General features: G+C 45.7%; 1 pseudogene; it reads left to right on the top strand.

Annotated features, from left to right (window-relative positions):
* Positions 1-20,255, top strand: LOC121233014 (annotated as a pseudogene).
* Positions 20,256-25,071: the final 4,816 nt, after the last annotated feature.

Genomic DNA, 25,071 nt, shown 5'->3' with positions numbered 1-25,071 from the left:
ATGGGTGTAAGTGAAGATGTGCCAAAAGATTTTATTCAGCTCAAGTCTGAAAAGCAATCTGTAGATGAAGTGTCAGAGCTGGTCATTTAACCATACTGTGGGGCAGTGTCTCTGTTCATTGGTGAGTTTAATGTTTCTGAGCTGGATCTCTGGGTGTGTTAATAGTCTAATAAATGGAACCTAGATTGTCCACACCCCAAACTTGTGCTTCTCAAAGAAATAAATTCCTGGACTGAACCCAGGACGTTTAGAAAACACGTTCTGAATTATTTAGAACAAGACCATGGCAGCTCTTAAACAGTTGCACTGGGACAAAGTGGTGAGAAGCTTCCCTGCTGGTGTGGCTATCCTAGGGCTGAACAGGACAGAAGCTCTGGAGTACAGGACTGCTTGGGAGCTATTCTCCCATCCCCTTCGATACAGCTTATTCAAGGTGGGAAGTGGGATGTTGTGGCTATGCAAACCACAGATCCACACCTGTATGAAAGCTGCTGCAACTCAGATCTTGGTTGAAAGCAAAGTACTATTTTACCCATGGGCTGGTGAAGGTCAAGGCTGATGGCTCTGTCCTGTTGCTTAATGTACATGGTACAGATCTTGAAACCTCTTTGTGCTCAAACCTTAGTGCCACTGGTCTCCTAAATACTGAGCACTTAAATGTTGCATGGGCAAATGCAATAGTAGTGCCTTAGCAGTTGCCACAGAAGATGTCCCAGCCTTGGGCATTACAGATTGCAGACTTGTAAAATCTGTAGACTACATTCTTCCTTGTATATTATAGATTTTTCTTGTTCAAAGAATCTCTTTACGCAGCCATGATTAGGGGAGGTCATTTATGTTTCCACAGTGGTGACCTTGGCTATAGTGGGAGATCCTGGGTTTTACTCAGTATATATTGGTGCTTTTGGTTGATAACTTATTTGTGTTTAGGTACTATGAGAAATAATTTTGAAGGGAAAAAAGTGATTCACTTAGAGTATGAAGTGTATACTTCAATGGCAGACACCGAAATAAAGAAAATCTGCAGAGATGTTAGAAATGGCTATCAGTCAAACATATTGCAGTGCACCATAGACTTGGGTATGTATGGCCAGACCACATCCTTCTGCAAGTCGAATATTAATCCGTTGTCTGGTGCATGGTTGTGCTTACATAGCTGCAGGATATGCAAGAGTCTATATAAACTGCAATGCAGTAAAGCTAGCTGCAGGATCAAGCTCTTGCTGCACAGCTAAGTTTCAGAAATAGTCTTTTTCAAAATGTGTGTTTTGGTAGCATTTCCTTGAATCCATATTTAGACTGCAGGAACCTTGATGCTGGTGTGATGGTTTGAAAGTAGAGAAGGGATTGAGATCTGTATTGGGTTTGTGTAGCGGGGGAGGGGGCTACAGGGGTGGCTCCTGTGAGAAGCTGCTAGAAGCTTCCCCGGCTCCAAGTCGGACCCACCTCTGGCCAAGGCTGAGCCCATCAGTGATGGTGGTACCGCCTCTGTGATAACATATTTAAGAAGGGGAAACCTGCAGCGGAGAGGGGAGTGGGATGTGAGAGAAACACCTATGCAGACACCAAGGTCAGTGAAGAAGGAGGGGAAGGAGGTGCGCCAGAGGAGGTGATTCCCTTGCAGCTTGTGGTGAGATGGCAGGCTGTCCCCCTGAAGCCCATGGAGGTTAATGGTGGACCAGATGCCCACCTGCAGCCTGTGGAGGACCCCACGCCGGAGCAGGTGGATGCCCCCAAAGAAGACCGTGACTCCGTGGGAAGGCCTGCGCTGGAGCAGTCTGTGACTGAAGGAATGCACCCCATGGAAGGGACCCACGCTGGAGCAGTTTGTGAAGAACTACAGCCCGTGGGTGTCATGGTTTCAGCCCAGCCAGCAACAAAGCGCCACGCAGCCACTTGCTCACTCCTCCCGCCCCCCTCCGGTGGGATGGGGAGGAGAATCAGAAAGGAGAAAAGAAAAAAAAAACCAGAACCTCGAGGGTTGAGATAAGGACAATTTACTGGGACAACACAAGGAGAGAAGTTACAACAACAACAGTACTAATAAAAGAATATACAAAACGAGTGATGCACAGTGCAACTGCTCACCACCCAGAACCCAACGCTCTGCCACTTCCCCTAGAGAGAGAGAGAGAGAGCCCACCCCCCAGCCCGCTCCCCATTTATATACTGAGCATGATGTCACATGGTATGGAATAGCCCCTTGGCTAGTTCAGATCAGCTGTCCAAGCTGTGCCCCCTCCCAGGTTCCTGTGAAAATTAACTCTATCCCAGCTGAACCCAGGACATTATCCACCCCTTATTCTATACCATCTACATCATGCCCAGATCCTACACTTTCCAATTAATCACCACCACTTTCCTTGTCTTTGAGATACATATATATACACCTACACACACACGAATAGCATTCCCTTAGTCTATGGGCCATCACTCTAACGTGTCCGTTGAGTTTATTTGATCCATGACTTTGGGGCTCCATCTGTTGTAACAGTCCTTCAGGACAGGAGAGATGGTGTGTGGTGTTGGATTGTTGCATGCTGCCTCCAGAGCTTGCAGCTGGTATATTTGGTGCAACCCATGCCCTTGGTCTGCAGGTTGAAGATGTTGATCTTGAGGACACTGCTGGGCACCAGTTCAAGTTCCATCACTGTTGCGCTTGGCTCAGTTTCAAAGTCCATCCTTCAGTCATTTGGGTAATTCTTACTGTAATACCCTTGATATGGCATATAGCCACTATAGATGTAATGACATACATTGGCAGGTTATTTAGCAGTTAACATCATACAGCCTAATTCACTGGCTATTCTCTCCCAAAATCAAATCTCCTCAAGGTACACATGGGGCTTCCCATCCTTCTGCATCACCCAGCAAGTACACCCAGGTCCTTGAGCAAAAGTAATCCCGTGGATGGCTTTGTCTCTGCCCAAGGCAGGACTAACCCAGACTGTCTTCACTAACATAGTCTTCATGCGCACTACAGGGACTTCATCTCCTTCTACAGTATGTGGAACTCTTGGTTGGGCGGGGCCAGACCAAATGGCAGATCCTATAGTATTAACTAACCAGGTGGCTTGAATGTCCCACCCCCCGTTGCTCTCAGTGTAGTTTTTAGCAGTCCATTGTATCGTTTGATTTTTCTGGAAACCAGTGCATGATAGGGGATGTGATATACCCACTCAATGCCATGCACTTTGGCCCAGGTGTCTATGAGGTTGTTTGGGAAATGAGTCCCGTTGTCTGACTCAGTTCTTCTGGGATGCCATGTCACCACAAGACCTGCTTTTCAAGGCCCAGGGTAGTGTTCCAGGTGGTGGCATGGGGCATGGGATATGTTTCCAGCCATCCGGTGGTTGCTTCCACCATTGGAAGCACATGGCGCTTGCCTTGGCGAGTTTCTGGGAGTGTGACACAGTCAATCTGCCAGGCCTCCCCATATTTATATTTCAGCCATCGCCCTCCATACCACAGGGGCTTTAACTGCTTGGCTTGCTTAATTGCAGCACATGTTTCACATTCATGGATAACCTGCGCGATAGTGTCCATGGTCAAGTCCACCCCTCGATCACGAGCCCGTCTATATGTTGCATCTCTTTCCTGATGACCTGAGGTGTCATGGGCCCACTGAGCCATAAATAGCTCACCCTTATGTTGCCAGTCCAGGTCCACCTGAGCCACTTCAGTCTTGGCAGCCTGATCCACCTGTTGGTTGTTTTGATGTTCTTCAGTGGCCTGACTCTTGGGTACATGAGCATCTACGTGACATACTTTTACCACTAGCTTCTCTATCCGAACAGCAATATCTTGCCACAGTGCGGCAGCCCAGATGGGTTTACCTCTGCGCTGCCAGTTGCTCTGCTTCCATTGCTGTAACCACCCCCACAGGGCATTTGCCACCATCCATGAGTCAGTATAGAGACAGAGCACTGGCCGCTTCTCTCTTCAGCAATGTCTAAAGCCATATGGATAGCTCCCATTTCTGCAAATTGACTTGATTCACCTTCTCCTTCAGTGGTTTCTGCGACTTGTCGTGTAGGACTCCATACAGCAGCCTTCCACCTCCGATGTTTTCTCACAATGCAACAGGACCCATCAGTGAACAGGGCATATTGCCTCTCATTTTCTGGCAGTTTATTATACAGTGGGGCTTCTTCAGCACGCGTCACCTCCTCCTCTGGCAACATTCCAAAATCTTTGCCTTCTGGCCAGTCCATGATCACTTCCAAAATTCCTGGGTAACTGGGGTTTCCTATGCGAGCCCATTGTGTGATCAGTGCGACCCACTTACTCCACGTGGCATCAGTTGCATGATGTGTAGAGGAGACCCTCCCTTTGAACATTCAGCCCAGCACTGGCAGTAGGGGTGCTAAGAGGAGCTGTGTTTCAGTACCAACCACTTCTGAGGCAGCTCAAACTCCTTCATATGCTGCCAATATCTCTTTTTCAGTTGGAGTATAGTGGTCCTTGGATCCTCTGTATCCCCGACTCCAAAACCCCAGGGGTCGACCTCGGGTCTCCCCAGGTGCTTTCTGCCAGAGACTCCAGGTAGGGCCATTCTCCCCGGCTGGGGTGTAGAGGACGTTTTTAACATCTTGTCCTGCCCGGACTGGCCCAAGGGCTACTGCATGGGCAATCTTCCGCTTAATTTGTTCAAAGGCTTGTCGTTGTTCAGGCCCCCATTTAAAATCGTTCTTCTTCCGGGTCACTTGATAGAGAGGGCTTACAATCAGACTGTAATTTGGAATATGCATTCTGCAAAAACCCACGACACCTAAGAAAGCCTGTGTTTCCTTTTTATTAGTCGGTGGAGACATAGCTGCTATTTTGTTGATCACGTCCATGGGGATCTGACGACGCCTGTCTTGCCATTTTATTCCGAAAAACTGGATCTCCCGTGCAGGTCCCTGCGGCAGTACACTCCCCCCCCCCCCCCCCATCCCACCAGCAGGAAACAAAACTTCTCCAGGCAGGGAGAAGGGGAAGGAAACCCTGGAGGACGCCGTTTGAAATTTGAACTGGCGAATCGAGACACGCCAGGTACGCTGAGGTGACCCTCTTGGCCAATAGGGATTAAATGACCACAGGTCAGATTCGACAGGGGTATAAACGGGGTGTCGCTGGAGGACATGTTGGTAGTCCTCAGAACAGCGGGTCTGCAGTCGGGGACTCCCCCTTGGGTCGGGGCACCGCCCGAGGTAACTCCTCGAGGGAGAGAGCCCTCAGCTTTTAGGTGAGTGATATGCGTGTTTTGGAGCCATCACTTTACATCTTGGGGATTCTTGAGTCGGCCGTGTAGCATTAATTCTCTTTACATCATTGAGCCTGTGGTTTTGTAAAATGTTACCGGACTTCTAACTAACTTTTACTGAAGAATAATTCTGAGTTTTAACACCTATTGGATTTGGTTAGTTGTGCATCCGTAACATTTTAAATTGGCGTAGTCGGCAGGATTGTTACCGAAAAGCTCGGAATGAAGAACTTATCAACACCAATTTAGTGTGGATAAGCAGACACTTCTTTATTGACGGCCGGGTGCGCGGGCGAGTCCTCTCACGAACCACGCACACGGCCGTCAATAAAGAAGTGTCTGCTTATCTACACTAAATTGGTGTTGATAAGTTCTTCATTCCGAGCTTTTCGGTAACAGTTTTTGGCGACCCAGATGGGACCTCGCTGAGAGAGACCGGAGGAGTCGGGGACTGATCGGTTCCTGCCGGCACCGAGGATTTCTCGGGGATACCCATCGATCCCCGATCCCTAAGGCTTCTTTGCGACGTTCCCCTGGATTTTGTAAGACACTTCTTTTAAATATTAAGGATAGTGGGTTAGAGTCCCACCGGTATTGTTTGGGGTTGGAGTCCCCTGAGTGGGTTAGAGTCCCACCGGTATTGTTTGGGGTTGGAGTCCCCTGAGTGGGTTAGAGTCCCACCGGTATCGTCTGCCTGTCAGACGCGGCGAAAGCTGCGCAAGGTTGGACAAAAGATCCTGAAGGAAGTGGAAGCCTAGGCGTCTTGCCCGTAAGACATAAGCGAAAGCTATTGCTGGGTTGGACAATTTGGAAGTGGGAAGGAGTCCCACAGCTTTTGAAGATTCTGGGTTAGAGTCCCAGCTTCAAAAGCATTTTGGAAATTTTGGGTTTGAGTCCCAAATTCTAGAAGAAGAAAAAGGAACGGGGGAAAAAAAAAAAAAAAAAAAAAAGAGAAAAAGGAAAGAAAAAAAAAGAAAAAAAAAGAAAAAAAAGGAAAAAAAAGTGAGATATATTGTGTACTTGGAAGTATCGTGAGTGTTGTAACTGTGGGATGTGCAACTGAGCATGAAGTGAGTCTTGGCAACGATTATAGTGTTTCTTATTGAAGTTGGAAGTTATAAAGTGTGAATATATTTGCTGGTTAATAATCTTGCCAGGGGATATTGGTTATGACTCTTGCTTAGGGAAGTCGGCTTTGTCCGTGCCCTAGGCAAGTAGGTGGACTCCATTACCTGGCAACAATTGTTATTTGTATTTATTTAATATCTGGTGTTTGATATATGCATTTGGTATTTGAAACTTTGTATTTGATATTTGGCATTTGGTATTTGGTTTGGTATTTAACATCTGACAATTGATTATTGATTTCTGATATTTGTATATATTTACTAGATATTTGGTATTGGGTATAACATAATGGCATTTGCCAAATATTTAAGAGTAAGAGTATGGGAAATTGTCCACTGATGGAAAGATACCGAAACATCTCCGTTGGGATGTTTGTTGGCACATTAGGGTGAATTATATGATGATTTACGTAAAAAATCAAATGATTGAATATTGTAATCATTGGTGGCCTCTGTATACATTAGAGGATCAGGAAAGGTAGCCCGTGAATGGGACACTGAATTATAAACACCATTCTGCAGTTAATGTTGTTTTGTAGAAGAGAGGGGAAATGGAGTGAAGTACCTTATGTGGATTTATTTTTTTTACTTAAGGCAGAGAGACGAGATTGCAGAATGAGTGCAAGCTAGTTAGTAGGGACAATTTGGTAATGGCTATAACTTTTGATAATAAGAAAGAGAAGAAATGTTGTCTGGCATGTGATATTGCCCCCAAAGAGGATGAAAGGCCAGAGTTGAATATATCCCCTCCCAGGAGAGGAAGGAATTGGAGGTGAGAGCATAGGGAACAGATGGAAGAACCAGAAAACAGTGGAATAGAAGATGCAGAGGAAGGACCATCTGAAGTTGTGATTCATACCCCCATTTCTCGAAGGACCCGACAACAGGCACAAACAATAGCTCCCTTGCGGCAGGGAGCTGGTAACGATGGACCAGTGTATGTAAAGGTGCCCTTTTTAGTTGTGGACTTGATGGCTTGGAAGCAGGCAGCTGGAGTATATAGAGAAGATCTTGAGAGAGTTGGCAGAGTAGTGGATACTATAATTAGAACGCAGAATCCAGACTGGAGTGATTTACAGGTGATCTTGGATAATTTATTGGATGATACAGAAAAGCAGATGGTACTAAAAACTGGCAAAGCACAGGCAGAAGTGGCAGTATTGAGTGGGACAATAGGTGGAACATTAGAACAGAATTTTCTGTCTGGGGATCCGCAGTGGGATCCAAATAACGTGGAACATAGAGAAAGGCTGAGTCGGTATCAGAAATAGATTTTATATGAAGTTAAACATGTTATCTTTGAATTGGTCTAAATTATATGAGGTGAGGCAAGATAAGAATGAATCTCCCTCAGCGCTTCTGGAAAAATTGAAGGAAGCTGCCAGAAAATATACTGATTTAAAAGTAGAAACAGAGGCGGCTCAGATACAGTTGGCTTTGATTTTTATAGGGCAGTCGGCACCAGACATAAGAAAGAAACTTCAGAAGCTGGAGGGAGAGGATTCAAGGAGTTTGAATAAAAATGTTGGAGACAACATGGAAAGTATATAATAACAGGGAAAAAGAGGAAAGGAAAATCAGAGAAAATAGATTACTGGCCGTAATGACAGGAACAACAGACAGAAGACGAGGTAGAGGAAGAGGACGAAGTGACAGTGGGCGGAGAAGATTTATGAATTTTAGCAATCGGAATTTTAACACCCCCTTAGGAGTAAATCAGTGTGCTTTGTGTCAGGAGGAAGGACATTGGAGAAAAGATTGTCCTAAAAATGTGCAGTGTTCAAGGAGGAAAATATTCAGAAGGAGGTAGCCAGATTGATGATTTTAGATAAATGAAGGGGACCGGAGGGGAACCCAGCTGAGCCTCTGGTTACAATGAAGCTGAGAGAAAAAGAAGTCAAATTTTTAATAGATACAGGAGCGACACATTTTTGGTATTAAATACTTATAAAGGAAAAATTGGAACAAAAACGGCAAACATAATAGGAGCAACAGGGAAAGAAGAAAACAGACCATTCCTGCAACCTCTGGATATGAAATTTGGAAATAAAATAATTACACATGAATTTTTGTATGTACCAGAATGCCCGATACCCTTGTTAGGAAAGGATTTGTTATCTAAATTAAATGCACAAATTGTTTTTAAGAAAGGAGAACTCTTTTTGAAGATACCCGAGTCAAAAACAGGAGAAATCCTAATGATACAAGAAAAAGTGGAGGAGCAGGAAATTCACCAGAGGTAGATTTTGCAGTGATCCCTACAGTGTGGGAAACAGATATTCCTGGTAAATCAAAATTAACAGCACCTGTAAAAAAAGAGATCTAAAAAAAAAAAAAAAAAAAAAAGATGCAAGAACAGTAAAAATTAAACAATACCCAATTAAACCAGAAGTTAAACAAGAGTTAAAAAAAAATTGATTGACAAATTTTTGAAGTATAAAATTTTGGAGGAATGTGAATCTGAATATAATATTCCTATTTTACCAGTTAGAAAACCCTCGGGAGAATACAGGTTAGTGCAAGATTTGAAAGCAGTGAATCAAATAGCCAAAGACATATATCCTGTAGTTGCAAATCCTTTTACATTGTTAACAGCGTTAAAGGAGACTCATCAGTGGTTTACAGTGCTTGATCTAAAAAATGCTTTCTTTTGCATACCCTTGGAGAAGGAAAGCAGAAAGTTGTTTGCTTTCGAATGGGAAAATCCACAAACTGGACAAAAGATGTAGCTGACATGGACAAGACTAACCCAAGAATTTAAAAATAGCCTGACAATTTTTAGAAACCAGCTGGCAAAAGAGCTTGAAATCTGGAAACAGGACAAACCAAGACCTGAACATTTACTTCTACAATATGTGGATGACATATTGATTGCTACAGAAGAAAGATCTACCTGCATACAGGTAACCATTGATGTCTTAAATTTTCTGGGACTAAATGGGTACAAGTTATCCAGGAAGAAAGCTCAAATAGCATGTCAGACTGTGATATATCTGGGCTTTGAGATTTCGAAAGGGCAGAGACAATTGAGAAAAGATCACAAAGAAACCATCTGTAGTATACCTGAGCCGAAAAATATCCATGAACTTAGAGCGTTCTTGGGAATGGCAGGGTGGTGTCGTCTTTGGATCATGAACTACGGTCTAATAGCTAAACCGTTATATGAGGCCCAAAAGAACTCTTCCTTTGTGTGTGGTCCAAAACAGCAAAGGGCCTTTACAGAGTTAAAACGCGCTTTAATGTCTGCACCTGCTTTAGGCCTCCCTGATTTAACTAAAGGTTTTCAGCTGTTCGTTCATGAAAGACAACACCTGGCTCTTGGTGTGTTAACCCAGAAGATGGGGAGCTGGAAACGACCAGTTGGCTACTTCTCCAAACAACTGGACACAGTGAGTAAAGGGTGGCCAAATTGTCTTAGAGCAGTGGCTGCAACAGTGATGATTATACAAGAACCTCGGAAATTGACTTTGGGAAAAACAATAACAGTCTATGTCCCACACATGGTGAAAACTGTTCTAGAACAAAGGGGGGACACTAGCTATCTCCGAGCAGAATGATGAAGTACCAAGTAATATTAACAAGATGATGTAATTTTTAAAAAGCAACTCACCTGGCAAATCCAGCTGTGTTTTTAAGTTCCATACAGGAAGAAGGACATTTGGAACATGATTGCCTGGCTGCTATTGAGTATGTTTATTCCAGTCGTGAAGATTTGAAGGATGTACCATTGGAGCGACCGGACTGAGACCTGTATACAGATGGTAACAGCTTTGTAGAACAAGGAGTTCGATACACTGGATATGCGGTAACAACAGACACCACAGTTATAAAAGCAGAAGCATTGCCAAGTACCACCTCAGCTCAGAAAACAGAACTTATTACTTTGATTCGAGCTTTAGAACTAAGTGAGGAGAAAAAAGTAAATATTTGGACAGATTCAAAGTATGCTTTTGGAGTGGTACATGTCCATGCAGCATTGTGGAAAGAAAGAAGATTATTGTCCTCCCAGGGATCAAATATTAAACACCAAGATGAAAATTTTACAATTATTACAAACAGTTTCAGAAAACCAGATCAAGTAGCAATCATACACGTAAAGCACATCAAATTAGAAACACAAAAGAAATCACTGGAAATAATTTAGCCGACCAAACAGCAAGAAAGGTAACAAAAAAACGAGCATTGCAAATAGCATTAATTCCCTCCAAAACAGTAACTCTCCCTAGGGAAGAACCAAAATACTCAGAGGAGGATGATAAGCTAGGTCAATTATTAATGCTAAGAAAAACCTAGCCGGATGGGTGAGTAACACCTAAAAGACAGGTAATAGTTACACCCTTTTTGATTGAGAAAAATAATTCAAACAAAGCATCAGGAGTGTCACCGGAGAACAGAGGCCTTAGGTAACTTCCTTACAAAAACAAGTGTGGTATCACTCAGAATGTTAGGAATAGCTAAAATAATAACTGCAAAATGTGAAGTATGTTTGAAAAATAATCCAATAATCAGGAAAAAGGTTTCAAATGGGTCGAATAAAATCTGGTACAGAGCCTGGAGATTATTGGCAAGTAGATTTTTCAGAACTACCTAGACAGAATGGGTATCGGTACATCCTGGTGGAGGTTGATACTTTTACAGGATGGCCAGAAACTTTTCCCTGTCGTTCCACACGAACAAAAGAAGTAGTAAAATGGTTACTACGAAAAATAATTCCAAGGTTTAAAGTTCCTATTAGAATTTCTTCTGACAGAGGTCCACACTTTGTTGCAGAAGTGGTCCAAAATGTTAACAAAAATTCTGGGTATCACATGGGATTTGCATACCCCATGGAGGCCAACAATCCAGTGGGAAAGTAGAAAGAATGAATCAAACCTTTAAAAGACAAATAAGCAAATTTGTCAAGAGACTAATTTAAAATGACCTCTCAAACACTTCCATTGACATTATTACAAATCAGAATACAGCCAAAGAGTGGAACCTCAGTCAGTCCTTATGAATTATTGTATGGGAAACCTTATGAAATCTCCAGAACCAAACCCGAACATGCAGGTAAAAGAAAACAAGATGTGTATAACTATTTGCTTTCCTTAGGAAAAACTTTGACTGCAATTCGGAGAGCAGTGGTGTAGAATAGACCATTATCCCTGGAAGTTCCAGTGCATGACTTACAACCAGAAGACTATGTCTATGTGAAAACGTGGACTTCCAAAACCCCTGCAGGGATGTTAAAAAGGACCCTTCCAGATACTGTTAACCACCTTCCACGGCTATTAAAATTACAGAATCGGATGTTTAGATTACACTACACTCAAGTGAAGAAGGCACCTACTCCATGAAAAGATTATTAGCCGGAATCCAAAGACTTTAAAACTGACTCTGAAACATGTCTAATTTTTTCATATCTGTTTGTGTTTGTTCTTTTTATATTAGTTCAGCAGATAATGATAGTAGAAACCTGGACTGATTTGATAATCAGGAACAAAAAGACAAGTAAAAACAAAACAATTGATTAGCATTCCTGAAAAAAAATGTCTGAGAAACAATTTACCAATAGAATTACAGTAAAATTGCATGATCATGAGAAAGGTTCCAATTGTTCCACCAAAATGCATTCCACCACCAGTATATGCCGAACAAATATTGACTCTCAGAATAAATAATAAATAAATATTAGATAGATGATGTGAAAGTATTGAAATAATTTTCAACACTTTCAAAGGGGGGAAATGTTACTGATTTGTCATTAATTTGTTATTAGTTAGAATTAATCATATTTAGTTTTAATATTTTAGCAAAATCATATGTATGTTGTATTTTATATATTTAACCACCAACCAGTGTCTGCTGTGAAATCCCCTGTATAGCCCCATATCAAGGCCAGAGAAATTGGCTAAAATCATCTAGTAGGAACATTTAGAACTTAGAGAACAGGATAAAGAAATACTTGACAACGGGGTGGTGTAAGAGTCGTTCAGTACGTTACCTGACAATGGCCTGTTTGGAACACAGCGGCCGATCCCTAAAGATAGAATGTGCGGTACAAGGCTCCTGGAAGGTCCCTGGCTAGAGCCGTTAGAGATAACTGCATAGCTACTGTCAAAAAGGATGGATTGCACCTGTTGCCATAACATCGATGAAGAAATCATGAACTTTAGACGAACTTTGCTTCATTATAATACCAAAACACACCTCCTGGTCAAAAGCTACCCGCCTCCAAGACTTACCACGCCTCGGAGAGACCTTCACTACGCTTGCGTAAAAGATATTCACGTATGCTAATGATTTCCCAAAAATCTAATGAATATGTATAACTTTTCTTGGAAATCTAATGAATATGTATCGATAAGTCTTAATATAAGGTGTATTGTTTTGAAGACAGGTGTGCGTGGTTCGTGAGAGGACTCGCCCGCGCACCCGGCCGTCAATAAAGAAGTGTCTGCTTATCTACACTAAATTGGTGTTGATAAGTTCTTCATTCCGAGCTTTTCGGTAACAGGATGGTGTTAATGGAGGAATTATTACAGAGGCACGGCTGCAGCCCTTCTCCCCCAGGTCTGGAGTGGGCGAAGGAGAAGTGGTCCGACCCAGCAACGGTCGTGGAGAGAGTAGAACTATGCCGCAGAAGTACTCGAGACGGCAAAGGCAGTGTGTGTGCCCTCCTGGGCGCCTGCTTGATTCAAGCACAGAACCGAAAGAGTGATTCTGCTAAAAGGCAAGGGGAAATAGATTGTCTGAAGGTGGAATTGGAGGAAAGGGACGTGCGGCCCCTTACTGAAACAGAAGGGCACGCGGGTCCGCACGGTGGGAGCCCCCGGAGCGCTGTTTGCACGGCCCCTCGGTCGGGACCCGAACTCAGCGACTTACAAGCTAAGTTTTTGCGCAAGCCGGGCGAAACCGAAACTGAGTATTTGTGGAGAGTTTCTTTAATGGGGGGGGAATCGGATACTGTTGAGTAATGATGAAGCAAGAAATTACTGGGGACCGGGAGTGTTTCTGAATGCTGGACCGGCGGGTGATCAGTCGATAACATCCCGAGTAGCCTATTGGGCTGGGGGTGCGGACCCCAAGGAGAGAGGAGATCCTATTACTATCCGGGTAAAGGGACTGTCGGAGTTAACAGAGGGAGTGCAAAAGGCCGCCTGTGTTCATCCTATGTATGATAGAGGGCAGCAAGGGATACCGATGACTGCCCCGGTGGACCCCTGCCACCTTAGACCCTTTATTAGAGGTCTGCTGGATGCTTTAAAGATACACGTCCAGTCCCTCAGAGAAAGAATTCTGGGGGTCATTGAGCGCAACCAGCAGAACCCCCAGAGGCTGCCTGCGCATGTGATGATTTGGGCGGAAGTACAGCACAGCATAGTAGTTCACGGGCGCGAGATGGGATGGGCGGAGCCGAGCGGTGGCACGGAGGGCGGCAGGAAGGTCCGGGCAGCCGGTTGTAAACCCCGCCCCGAGCGGTCTCGAACTCGCGGGCAGTCGTGTCGGAACTACGATCCCGGAAGGAACGCTCTCTGGCGGAAGGCACCGGCACTGGGGGCAGCCCGAGCCGTGCTGCACGGGCAGTCCGCTGACGACATCCGGGAGTGGGATTGCTGGAGGGGAAAGCTAGAGACCAAAGGGAAGCGCCAGCAACCCCGCCCCCTTGGGAAGAGAAACGGGACCCTTTCGCGGCACTGCGAGAGGAACTGGAAGGGCTAAAAACTAGGAGCTGCGGTTTGGGGTTCAGGCCGCCCAATCCGCATGGTGAATACTCTGCTACATGGTGAATACTCTGCTGATAAAGAGCCTTATATACACATTCCTGTGGGCCCAAAATGGATAAGTTTGGAATTCTTAATCGATACAGGAGCCCAAATTAGTGTTTTAAATGAACGACAAGCTAGTGAGCTGGGAATTAGGCCATCAAGAAAGGCTATAAACATTAGAGGAGTAACAGGGGCGACAGGAAAATGCCCCATAGCTCGAACCCAACTTTGGCTACCTGGGGAAAAAAGAATGACAGCTGTGGAGGTGGCTTTAAGCCCCTATGAGGGAAATATACTGGGATTTGATGTGCTGGCAGGCAGACAATGGTATCTACCCAATGGTAGGGTGTGGAGCTTTGGGGGCAGGGAGGCAGAGGCTATTCATGTGAGAACATTGCAGGTTGCTCCTGCACTACCGCAATCTAAAGTAACCCCTGTCCCTCAATACCCACTTCCAGCCGCGGCCAAACAGGGCATTTTGGAAGTAATTAATGATCTGGAGAAAAGAGAGATCATCAGTTGCACACATTCTCCTTACAATTCCCCTGTTTGGCCAGTCCGTAAATCAGATGGAAGGTGGCGACTAACAATTGATTATAGAAGATTGAACAGTAATACCCCACCATTAACTTCTGTTGTCCCAAGTATCACCTCAATAGTAACAGCAATACAGGCTGCAGCCCACCCATGGATGGCTGCTTTAGATGTCAAGGATATGTTTTTTATGGTTCCCCTAAGGGAAGAGGACAAACCCCAGTTCGCCTTCACTTGGGAAGGGACCCAATACACTTTTAATCGACTTCCCCAGGGATATAAGCACTCCCCCACTATTGCTCACAATGCTTTAGCCAAGCTTCTTGATGCTGTGGAAGTACCATCAGATGTCCACATATATCAATATATAGATAATATCCTGGTTGGTGGGGACAACAAGGAACAGGTAGGGCAAGCTGCCCTCCATTGGTATTGTTCCTATGACCTTAGCAAAACCCAGAGGCTTGTATGCCTGGGAAGTCTTAGATGGGAGCATCAGTGCCCGGTGGATAATCCCAGACTTCTAACCCTGTGATCCGGTTTAAGACCGAGGCCTAGTTTGTGCTTTCTTACAGGACCATGAAGGACCAAGTCATTCCAGTCCTTTTGCTGACAGTGATGACAGTGGCAGGCATGGATGGTGAAGATCTGGATGATAGTGCCGTGGCAAAAATGATGGACATAAATATATCCCGAGTCCTTGAGCTCGCATGAGAGCAATGTAACAATTATAGTTGGAGGTTCAGATTGGATGGGGGAGGAGGTTATACTCATGTTGTTTATAGTTGGTCACCAGGTGCAGTAAATGCTAGTTCAGTATGAAACACCAGATGTGACTATATCCTCCAACTAACCCATGGGATCACGGGGTGGAGTTGGAATGGTACTACACTACGCCCTGAAATTCCATGGGGGCAACTGTGTATGGTACTCAAGGAACATCAATAGAGCATTCTAGAACTGAGTTTACAACTATCAACCTTAGCCAAGATTACATCTGACAATTTGGGGACTCTTAAACTATCAGTTATAACATATCGGTAAAATGACTATCAAAAATTGGGCTGTATTGGATTAGATGCCAAAGAAAGAGAAGGGTATATGTAAAGTTTTGAACATGTCAATGGACAACTGCTGTGTTCACTCCAAATGTGTCAATGTGGCTTCAAGGCTAAATCAACGAGAGAATATGGCAAGAGACCCGGAGGCAATTGCTTCTGCACCAGGGACCAACTGGTTGAGAAAAGTTTTTATATGTTTGGATTTTCTTTCATGAGGTGGGCGACCAGCCTTCTCCAATCTTTAATAATGCTTGTAGTTATGATTACTGTAATCTATATTGCAATAAGTTCTATCAAACGCTTGGTGGTGAAGCCTGTACTAACGGTTAAGTATACTCCTTAAAACTGTCCATACACTGAATATTCCTGTGTTCAATATTCCACTTTAATTCTAGACCAGAAGGGAACGATGACCCACAATGAGCATCAAACTCACCAACTGCACCCCCTTTTAACTTTGGAGGCAAGAGGTGACTGTACCACCACTCCAAAGAAAACCAGTCGAATCATGACTGTGGTCACGGGGTGGATTGTGGCAGTACATTCCACCTCCCCCATCCCGCCAGCAGGAAACGAAACTTCTCCAGGCAGGGAGAAGGGGAAGGAAACCCTGGAGGCTGCAGGTTGAAATTTGAACTGGCCAATTGAGACACGCCAGGTACGCTGAGGTGACCCTCCTGGCCAATAGGGATTAAATGACCACAGGTCAGATTCAACAGGGGTATAAACGGGGTGTTGCTGGAGGACATGTTGGCAGCTCTCCTCGGAGCAGCGGGTCTGCAGTCGGGGACTCCCCCTTGGGTCGGGGTCACTGCCCGAGGTAACTCCTCGAGGGAGAGAGCCCTCAGCTTTTAGGTGAGTGATATGCGTGTTTTGGAGCCATCACTTTAAATCTTGGGGATTCTTGAGTCGGCCGTGTAGCATTAATTCTCTTTACATCATTGAGCCTGTGGTTTTGTAAAATGTTACCGGACTTCTAACTAACTTTTGCTGAAGAATAAATCTGAGTTTTAACACCTATTGGATTTGGTCAGTTGTGCATCCGTAACAGTACCTTGACCTTACTTTGTTTTATGGCAAAACCAGCCTTCAGAAGGATTTGGATTATTTTCTTCCCTTTCTCAAAAACTTCTGCTGCTGTGTTGCCCCATACGATGATGTCATCAATGTATTGCAGGTGTTCTGGAGGTGAGAAGTTGTCTAGATACCTGCCCATGTTCTCCCACATGCCGTGCCACCCATGAATATGCAGCCTTGGGGCAGATCTCTTGGTGGTATTCTTAAGAAACTTTTTTGTAGCCCTAAACAAGACCTGAAACATATTCAGGAGACATAGCAGGAACAGCATGCTGGCTTGTGCATGCCAAGGGTATTCAAAATTCTCAAAAGCTGTTGTAATTAGTCAGAAGGAGAGAAGGGAGGTGAACAAACAGGGGGAAGTATCCCCCCTTGACTTCCCCATTGATTGGGTGTGATTACCAGTAAATTCCGATAGAAGGTGCCTGAAGTATGGGAATGATATCAGTGCTGCATACAGATACCAGCTTAACCTTATGACCAGTGATGTAATCATTTCATAAGTCGACATTGCCCATTCTAGCAAAATGATAATCCTGATCCCTCTCCCAGAGGTGATAAACATAACCACAGGGAATACATAGAGCATATAAGAACTTACATGATGCCACCATGTGAACAAATGAACCAACATTGTGACTAGTGACTATTTAACTAATATAAGAAATGCGTATAACAAATTTGTTTAAACACGTTCTGGCCAGATCTGTCATTATCTCAACCCTTTGAGCCCCACGTTGGGCACCAAAAAGGACTGTTGTGGTTTAAGCCTAGCCAGCAACAAAGCACCACGAGGCCACTCGCTCACTCCTCCCCGCCCCCCTCCGGTGGGATGGGGAAGAGAATCAGAAAGGAGAAAAGAAAAAAAAAAAACGGAACCTCGAGGGTTGAGATAAGGACAATTTACTGGCACAACACAAGGAGAGAAGTTACAACAACAATGGTACTAATAAAAAATATACAAAACGAGTGATGCACAGTGCAACTGCTCACTACCCGGAACCCGACGCTCTGCCACTTCTCTCACCGAAAGCCGAGAGCTCCCCCCCCCCCCCAGCCCGCTCCCCAGTTATATACTGAGCATGATGTCACATGGTATGGAATAGCTCCTTGGCTAGTTCAGGTCAGCTGTCCCAACTGTGCCCCCTCCCAGGTTCCTGTGAAAATTAACTCTATCCCAACTGAACCCAGGACAATTTGCAGAGTGTGTTACAAATGCTTGTTTCCTTTTCTCTCAGCAGAAGGAACTTAGGAGGTGATAGCAAAGGGTAATGTTAGCCTCTGAGGGGTAGTTTCTTTAGATTTCCTCTATAGTCAACAAAGAGAGCAATTCTGTCAAGGGCAGCTCAAAGCATTTAAGCTTAGAGTTTTCCTCTGAGCTGTTTGCCAGAAGAGTCTTACTATAGAGGGAGGGTTGGGAGGCAGCTTTTGGGAATACTACCCTTGTGAGAAGCAAAACAAAACGTTGTGCTACTTCTATTAACTAAGTTTGGAAAAAGCAACACACTGAACAGGAAAAACTTCATAATTTGAAATCAGATTTTGTCAAAATTTAAGTTTCGTTGTAAAATCTGCATAGTTTGAGGCACTTAATTTCTTCTTTCACAAATTCTTGTGCAAACTGAGATGACTTCTCAGGTTTTCAGATAAGAACTGGCCATTCCTGACTTCTTGTTGTTCATTATTAAGCCAGCTTCCAGTGAGTTTCCTATGCATTGTTGCAAGTTAGCAATTTTCTCCTCTTAATTCCATAGGCTTTATTTAAAAAAAAGAATAGATGAAAAAGGCCTATGGCTGGTGGGTTTATTTATTCTAAAGCATGGAATTCTCACTTCCGGTACTGATTTTGGTTGTGGTTTTCTTTCTTTTAAAAAGTGTATAATCTTTTGGACATGGCTTGACACTTGCTCAGTATGAATGAGTCAGGAGAGCATGTGGCCAGAATATTGATGTGGCATGGCCACAAGTTTTGGTGCTCTTGATGTTAAGCATTAGCTAAAGCTGCTGTCGTTCCTCTTCTCTCCCTAGTGTGGTTCCAATAACTGAAGCAAATGTAATTATTGTAGTCTCCTCTCCACACAGAGCAGAATCCCTTGAAGCTGTAATGTACTGCATCAACACCTTAAAAGTGTCTATCCCAATATGGAAAAAGGTATGTTTGGGACAAATTTGGTTCTAGGCCTGTGCCAGACAGTTGGGCTGGAGGCTGCTGCTGCTCTTAAGGGAAGGAGCTGAAGCATTATGGGCAGCAGTGGCTCCTGACAGGATGCCAATGTCTAGCACCAGTGAGTTTCCTCTAATGCAGCCAGGCCCTTCTGTGGCAGGTAGAGCACCTGGGAGGCCCTCCCTTGCCTGTACCATCCAGCTCCTTTTCCTCTTAACTCCATCCTGGGCTTAAAGTGAAGGAGCCCCGAGCTCTCTTTTGGGTGGCAAAAATTCAGTTCTGCACAGGCTTGTGGAAGAGCCTTGAGTCAGCTCTGCTTTGGACACCGTTGCAGTTTGCAAGTAAATTGGCATTTCTTGTCTTTCTTTTTTCCCCTCATCCCTGTGGCCTTGAGAAAGCACAAAGCATTAAGCAACAGCACACAATGAAGGGATGTGCAGAGGTCCCAAAGCTAGTATGGGCACACAACAATGTGTGGAGAGACCAGCCCGGGTCTAGAAAGAGTCTCATTGCATAACAACAGTGTTGCATGCAAGTAATGAGCATTACCTCTGCCTTCTCTCCCAGGCAAAACTTGGTGTGTGGTAACAGTGATGTTCTCCACATTGCTCCACTTTTCTGATACCTCTTTCAGGAGACTGGAGTTCTGTGGTCTCAGAAAGAATAATCAGGGGCTCGGAGCCCTGCTGAATTTGCTGCTTAGGACTGGACTGCTATTGGGTAGTTCAGTCTGTCCTGAAGATGTAATACTTACTGTATTTTGGGTATTGTAATTTTTATTTTTTTAATATTGACATTTTATATACACTTAAATACTCTCCTAAATATGATGGTACAGTAGGTTAACACAGCAACATATAAAAAGGGCAGTGTTTCAGACACGAGTGCCGTGTACTCTACAGCTTTTGCATAATTTTTTCTAGATCTCTTTCCTGAAGTGACTTCAGCATAGATGGGCCCTTCTAAATTTAATGGGGTTCAGCCCAAGGTTCAGGATCTGCCCATATGTAAGTCAGTATGTTCTAAGGATGCTGTCCTCTTTTCTGTTTGCCAGCTAAGTGCTGCGTAGTCCTGTTGTGATCAGTAAATAACAGCAGGATGGCTGTTGAGTTGTTTGGCCTGGCTTGTGGCTGTATGTAGCAGACTCCCACAATATTTCCCATTCTTTGTTTATATTTCCAGGAGATTTATGAAGACGAATACTCTTGGAAAGAAAACAAGGAATGCTTTTGGGCAAATTCAGAAAAATAACTGTTCTCTTTTTAAAATAAAGTGTTACTGTTCCTAATGAGCATAGTGGTTTAGCTTTGAGTTGTTTTTACAGAGAATCTATGTTTTTAAGCAGTTGTAATAGACATTTCAATCTGAACAATTTAATTAGGACTGAATGAAATGAATGAGTAATAAGTAGGGTTTTTAAGTGTTCTTGACTTTCCTTTAAAATCATCTCTTTGTGCTTTTTAATATGGAGTCAGTTTTTAAAACAATCTTCCCTAAAATTCTTGGTTGCAAGGTATTTAGTCCTCTGTGATATATACTGCTTTAATGCCTTTATATTGGTAGTCTGTGTTCACTGTCTGCATGGGAGGTCACAACAGGACAATTGGATTATTTTTTTTAAATCTTAAAATCCTGAGTTTAATTTTATATAAATGAAGAATTAGTTTGCAAGCTTTATGCTATTTTGACATTCTTGTAACATGAAAGCTACTTGAACTAGATTAAACATTTTGATACAGACAGAGAAGAAAATAAACTATACCCCAGAGTTATTAACTTTTTATTAGTGGTTACTTTCCAGTATCTGTGTCTGTGTCTCACAGAAACATTTTTACTGTGCAGCTGATATTACAAGTCCATTACATTAAAAAAATATGGACAGACCTTGATTCAAAGTTAGATCTAATACTCTACCAGCAACAAACTTGGATTAGCAATAACACACAAACCTGTAACTACTTAATGATGTCTAGACATGATTAATATTGAAGGAGCTTTTTTGGCTGTGTAATTGTATGGTGCTGCAGGGAAAAAAAGCCACCTATTATTACAAAAAGGCAACTATAAGAATAAGTTTAATTAGTTTTAGTAGTTTGACTTTAGACGGGTTAGAATTCAAAGTCATCAAAATGGATTAGTTTTTCCAAAGGAAAGTGCATCTATTGAACTCTTTTCAGTTTATATACATATTTATATTCACATTTATGATTTTAATACAGTTTTTCTCTTGTTACTGTTTTGAAACCTAGTTAAAGAGAAAAAGATTGGCATAGTATGCCTGTGCTTCCACTGGAAACAATGGGCTGCTCATCTGAGTAGGATAACTTTATTTATATTATTGTTTTGTGCTATGATAGTGTTTAGGTGCTGAAAGTTCAAAGTCCCATTGTATATGGCATTTTTACTCATGCTGAGAGGCAATTTTACCTAGTGCTCATTATCAATGTAAACAAGCGTATTGGCTTTGTGTGGCAAGGTTTTGGTAGCGGGGGTGGGTTACAGGGGTGGCTTCTGTAAGAAGTTGCTGGAAGCTTCCCCTGTGTCCGAGAGCGCCAATACCAGCCGGCTCTAAGACGGACCCGCTGCCGGCCAAGGCCGAGCCAATCGGCGATAGTGGTAACGCCTCTGTGATAACATTTTTAAGAAGGAAAAAAAGTTGCTGGGATGGAAATGGCAGCCGGAGAGAGGAGTGAGAACATGTAAGAGAAACAACCCTGCAGACACCAAGGTCAGTGAAGAAGGAGGGGGAGGAGATGCTCCAGGCACCGGAGCAGAGATTCCCCTGCAGCCCGTGGTGAAGACCATGGTGAGGCAGGCTGTCCCCCTGCAGCCCATGGAGGTCCACGGTGGAGCAGATATCCACCTGTAGCCTGTGGAGGACCCCACGCCGGAGCAGGTGGGTTCCCGAAGGAGCCTGTGACCCTGTGGGAACCCTGCGCTGGAGCAGGCTCCTGGCAGGACCTGCGGATCTGTGGAGAGAGGAGCCCACGGAGCAGGTTTTCTGGCAGGACTTGTGACCCCATGGGGGACCCATGCTGGAGCAGTGTGCTCCTGAAGGACTGCATGCCGTGGAAAGGACCCATGCTGGAGCAGTTCGTGAAGAACTGCAGCCCGTGGGAAGGACCCACGTTGGAGAAGTTCGTGGAGGACTGTCTCCCATGGGTGGGACCCCACGCTGGAGCAGGGGAAGAGTGTGATGAGTCCTCCCCCTGAGGAGGATGAAGCGGCAGAAATAACGTGTGATGAACTGACCGTAAACCCCATTCCCCGTCCCCCTGCGCTGCTGGCAGGGGTTGGTAGAGAATCCGGGAGTGAAGTTGTGCCTGGGAAGAAGGGAGGGGTGGAGGGGAGGTGTTCTGAGATTTGGTTTTATTTCTCATTATCCTACTGTAGGGTACGGCGTTCAGAAGATCTCGCGATGTCACGGAAAGGTAGAAGGCTAGTCGTCGCCTCCCTATGACGTATCAGTGATCCCACCTACCGTTGTTAGTATAAAAGGAATTAACTGCGCAATAAAAGAGGAAGTTGACGCTCACACCATGTGTGTTATCTGTCTCTTCCCTGGTCCGGGCCGGCCAGTGATCTAATCGCGGCACCTTGATATGTAGCAACGCTACATAGTGGTGACCCCGACGTGATCGGTCGCACAGGCGACGATGAGGCTTGCGCAAGCGATTAAGGTATTAAAGGTGTTAGCTGATGAGGTGGGTGCCTGCGGTTCGATTAGGAAGGGCCCCACGGGCGAATGCATCCAATGGATGCTGCGCCGGGGAGACATTGGGTCTCCTAGTGAAGTTTTGAGCCCCCCCAAGTGGGGACACATTCGGGAGTCCTTGCTCCAATCCGCACTCGCGGGCGAGCGTGGAGCTGCTGAACAATTGCAGAGTTGGGGGAAGGTAGAGAAGGTGATCGCGGCGGTACGGGAGACTAAGGCGTGCTTGTTGGCGGCGCAAGCTGCTGTGTCTGCGGATGAAGAGCCGCCTCGGGAACAGCGGGAGACAGTGCCCTCGGGGACAGTGAGTCAGAATCAAACGGAGTGGGCGACCGTGGAGCGGGGTTCACAGAGTGGTCCGTCCTTGATTGCGGACATGGGCACGGAGGGTGCGGCGGAGACGGAGGCTTTTCCTGTAGAGGCGGCACCAGCAGGACCTGATGCGCCCCCCCCCCAGTATCCATGGGAGGAGTTGCGGCAGGTGGTTCGGAGGGACTTGGAAGAATGCCTTTTAGACTGGGTCCCAGGCATGGATGTCAAGGGCGATTTATACTGCCAATTGAGAGAGTGGGAGGAACGGCCACCCGCGGAAGTGATAATTGCGAGGCTGCAGGGGCTGGAAGCTATGGGGGGGGGAAGGCGCCTCCCCGTGGGGAAAATCAGGCGCCCTTGCCAGGAGAGCGGACTGAGCCTCCTGAACCTTTACCCGAGCCTACGCCTGCTGAGCCATCACCTGTGCCCTTGCCGGAGCGGATTAAACCCTCGTCTGGGTCCTTCTGTAGGTGGTGCGAGGTGCCACCTCAGGTCGGTTCCGATAGTTCTGACGAGGGGAAGGCAGATAATGCAGTACGGAGGCCGCTGAGACCTGCGCCACCAGTGCAGACAGAAGGGGGGGCAGGATGCCTTGCAGAGACTGCAGGGCTTGTTGCGGAGGCTTGAGGGGTCTATACAAAATGCGGGAGCATGTGGTGCCGTTGATGCCTCCGACGCTGGGGGCGGGGGATGGCCAGGAAGGGGACACCCAGAGGGGCACAGACTGGCGACTGGTGGCCAAAGAATGTTGCCTCTCAGGGGTTCAGTTTCAACCGGTCGTTCTCCCTATTCGGGCAGCAGCAAGGGGAGGGTACGAGTGGACACCTTTTGATATAAAAACCGTTCGGGAGCTCGCGAGTACTGTGCAGGCGCATGGAGTGAATTCTTCGCAGGCGCTCACTTTGTTTGAATGTCTGCTCTCAACACCTGTTGCGCCTTTTGATGTGATGCAGCTAATGAGAGGAGTATTGCCCCCGTCATTGCTGTTGTTGTTCAAGGAGGAATGGCGGGCGCAATGCGTTATGGTAGTGGCCGACACTCAGGCTCCTGGTCATCACCTGGCAGGGGTGACCATAGAGCAGCTTATGGGGGAGGGACGGTTTGCAACGCCACAGGCACAGGGCATGTGCGGGCGTGACTTTATGGCAGTCGCAACATAGGCGTGTCGCGGCCATGGATAGAGCGGACCCCCCTTGCGTGAAAGTTCGGCAGGGGATTGCCGAGAGGTTTACTGCCTTTTTAGATCGGCTTCAGCTTGCTGTGTAGGCGGCAAACCTCCCGGAGGCGGCTAAAGAGGCGATTGTGGTTGAATGTGCTAGGGCTCAAGCTAACCCACAGAGCGCAGCGCTTGTCTCTCATTTGCCAGCGGGTTCGTCGCTAGGCGACATGATACGCCATGTACTGGAGAGAGAGCAACAACAGGAAGCGCGTCCGGTAGTGGCGGCCTTGCAACGAGTTTTGCAGGCGGGTGCAGGCGCTTGTCACCGATGTGGGGGTAGAGGCCATATAGCGGCCATATAGCGAGGGATTGCGCAACCAAACCCGGAGGGTCGGCCCAGGAGAAGGGGGCGGGCAACCTCCGTTGTTGGAAATGTGGCAAGCTCGGGCACAGAGCTCGAGAATGCCGCACCGGGGCCCAGCAGGGGGCTCCGGGGTGTGCAAAACAACCGGACCGATGTCGGGAAACGGTACGAGGGGAGGGATGGGGGCCGGGCCCTCCCCTTCGGTTTTTGCACAGGGCCCAGCGACAACAACCCAGGATCAAACAGTGCTGCCGTGGAACTGACCGCTGAAGGGGAGGGGCAGGAACAGGGCAATGTGACAACAGTTCCTACAGTTCCTCCTACTGCCCAAATAGCATTGACCATGGGCATGAAAACCCGTCCGGAAAGGGTGATTGTTCTAGAGGTGGGACTACCCCTTTTTCCACCCCGCGTTACTCTGCTAGCCCTGTTAGATACCGGAGCAGATGTTACCGTGATTCCAGTTCATGTCTGGCCCCCAGAGTGGCCCACCACAGTACAAGGTCAATTGATAGGAGTGGGGGGAGCACAGGAGTCGAGGATGAGTAAGGCCCCAGTGAAGATC

This window comes from Aquila chrysaetos, assembly GCF_900496995.4.
Source record: "Aquila chrysaetos chrysaetos chromosome W unlocalized genomic scaffold, bAquChr1.4 W_unloc_3, whole genome shotgun sequence".
In the NCBI taxonomy this organism is placed as follows: Eukaryota; Metazoa; Chordata; class Aves; order Accipitriformes; family Accipitridae; genus Aquila; species Aquila chrysaetos.
The sequence above is the reverse complement of the archived record's forward strand: the minus strand, read 5'-3'. Positions and strand labels throughout refer to the sequence as shown.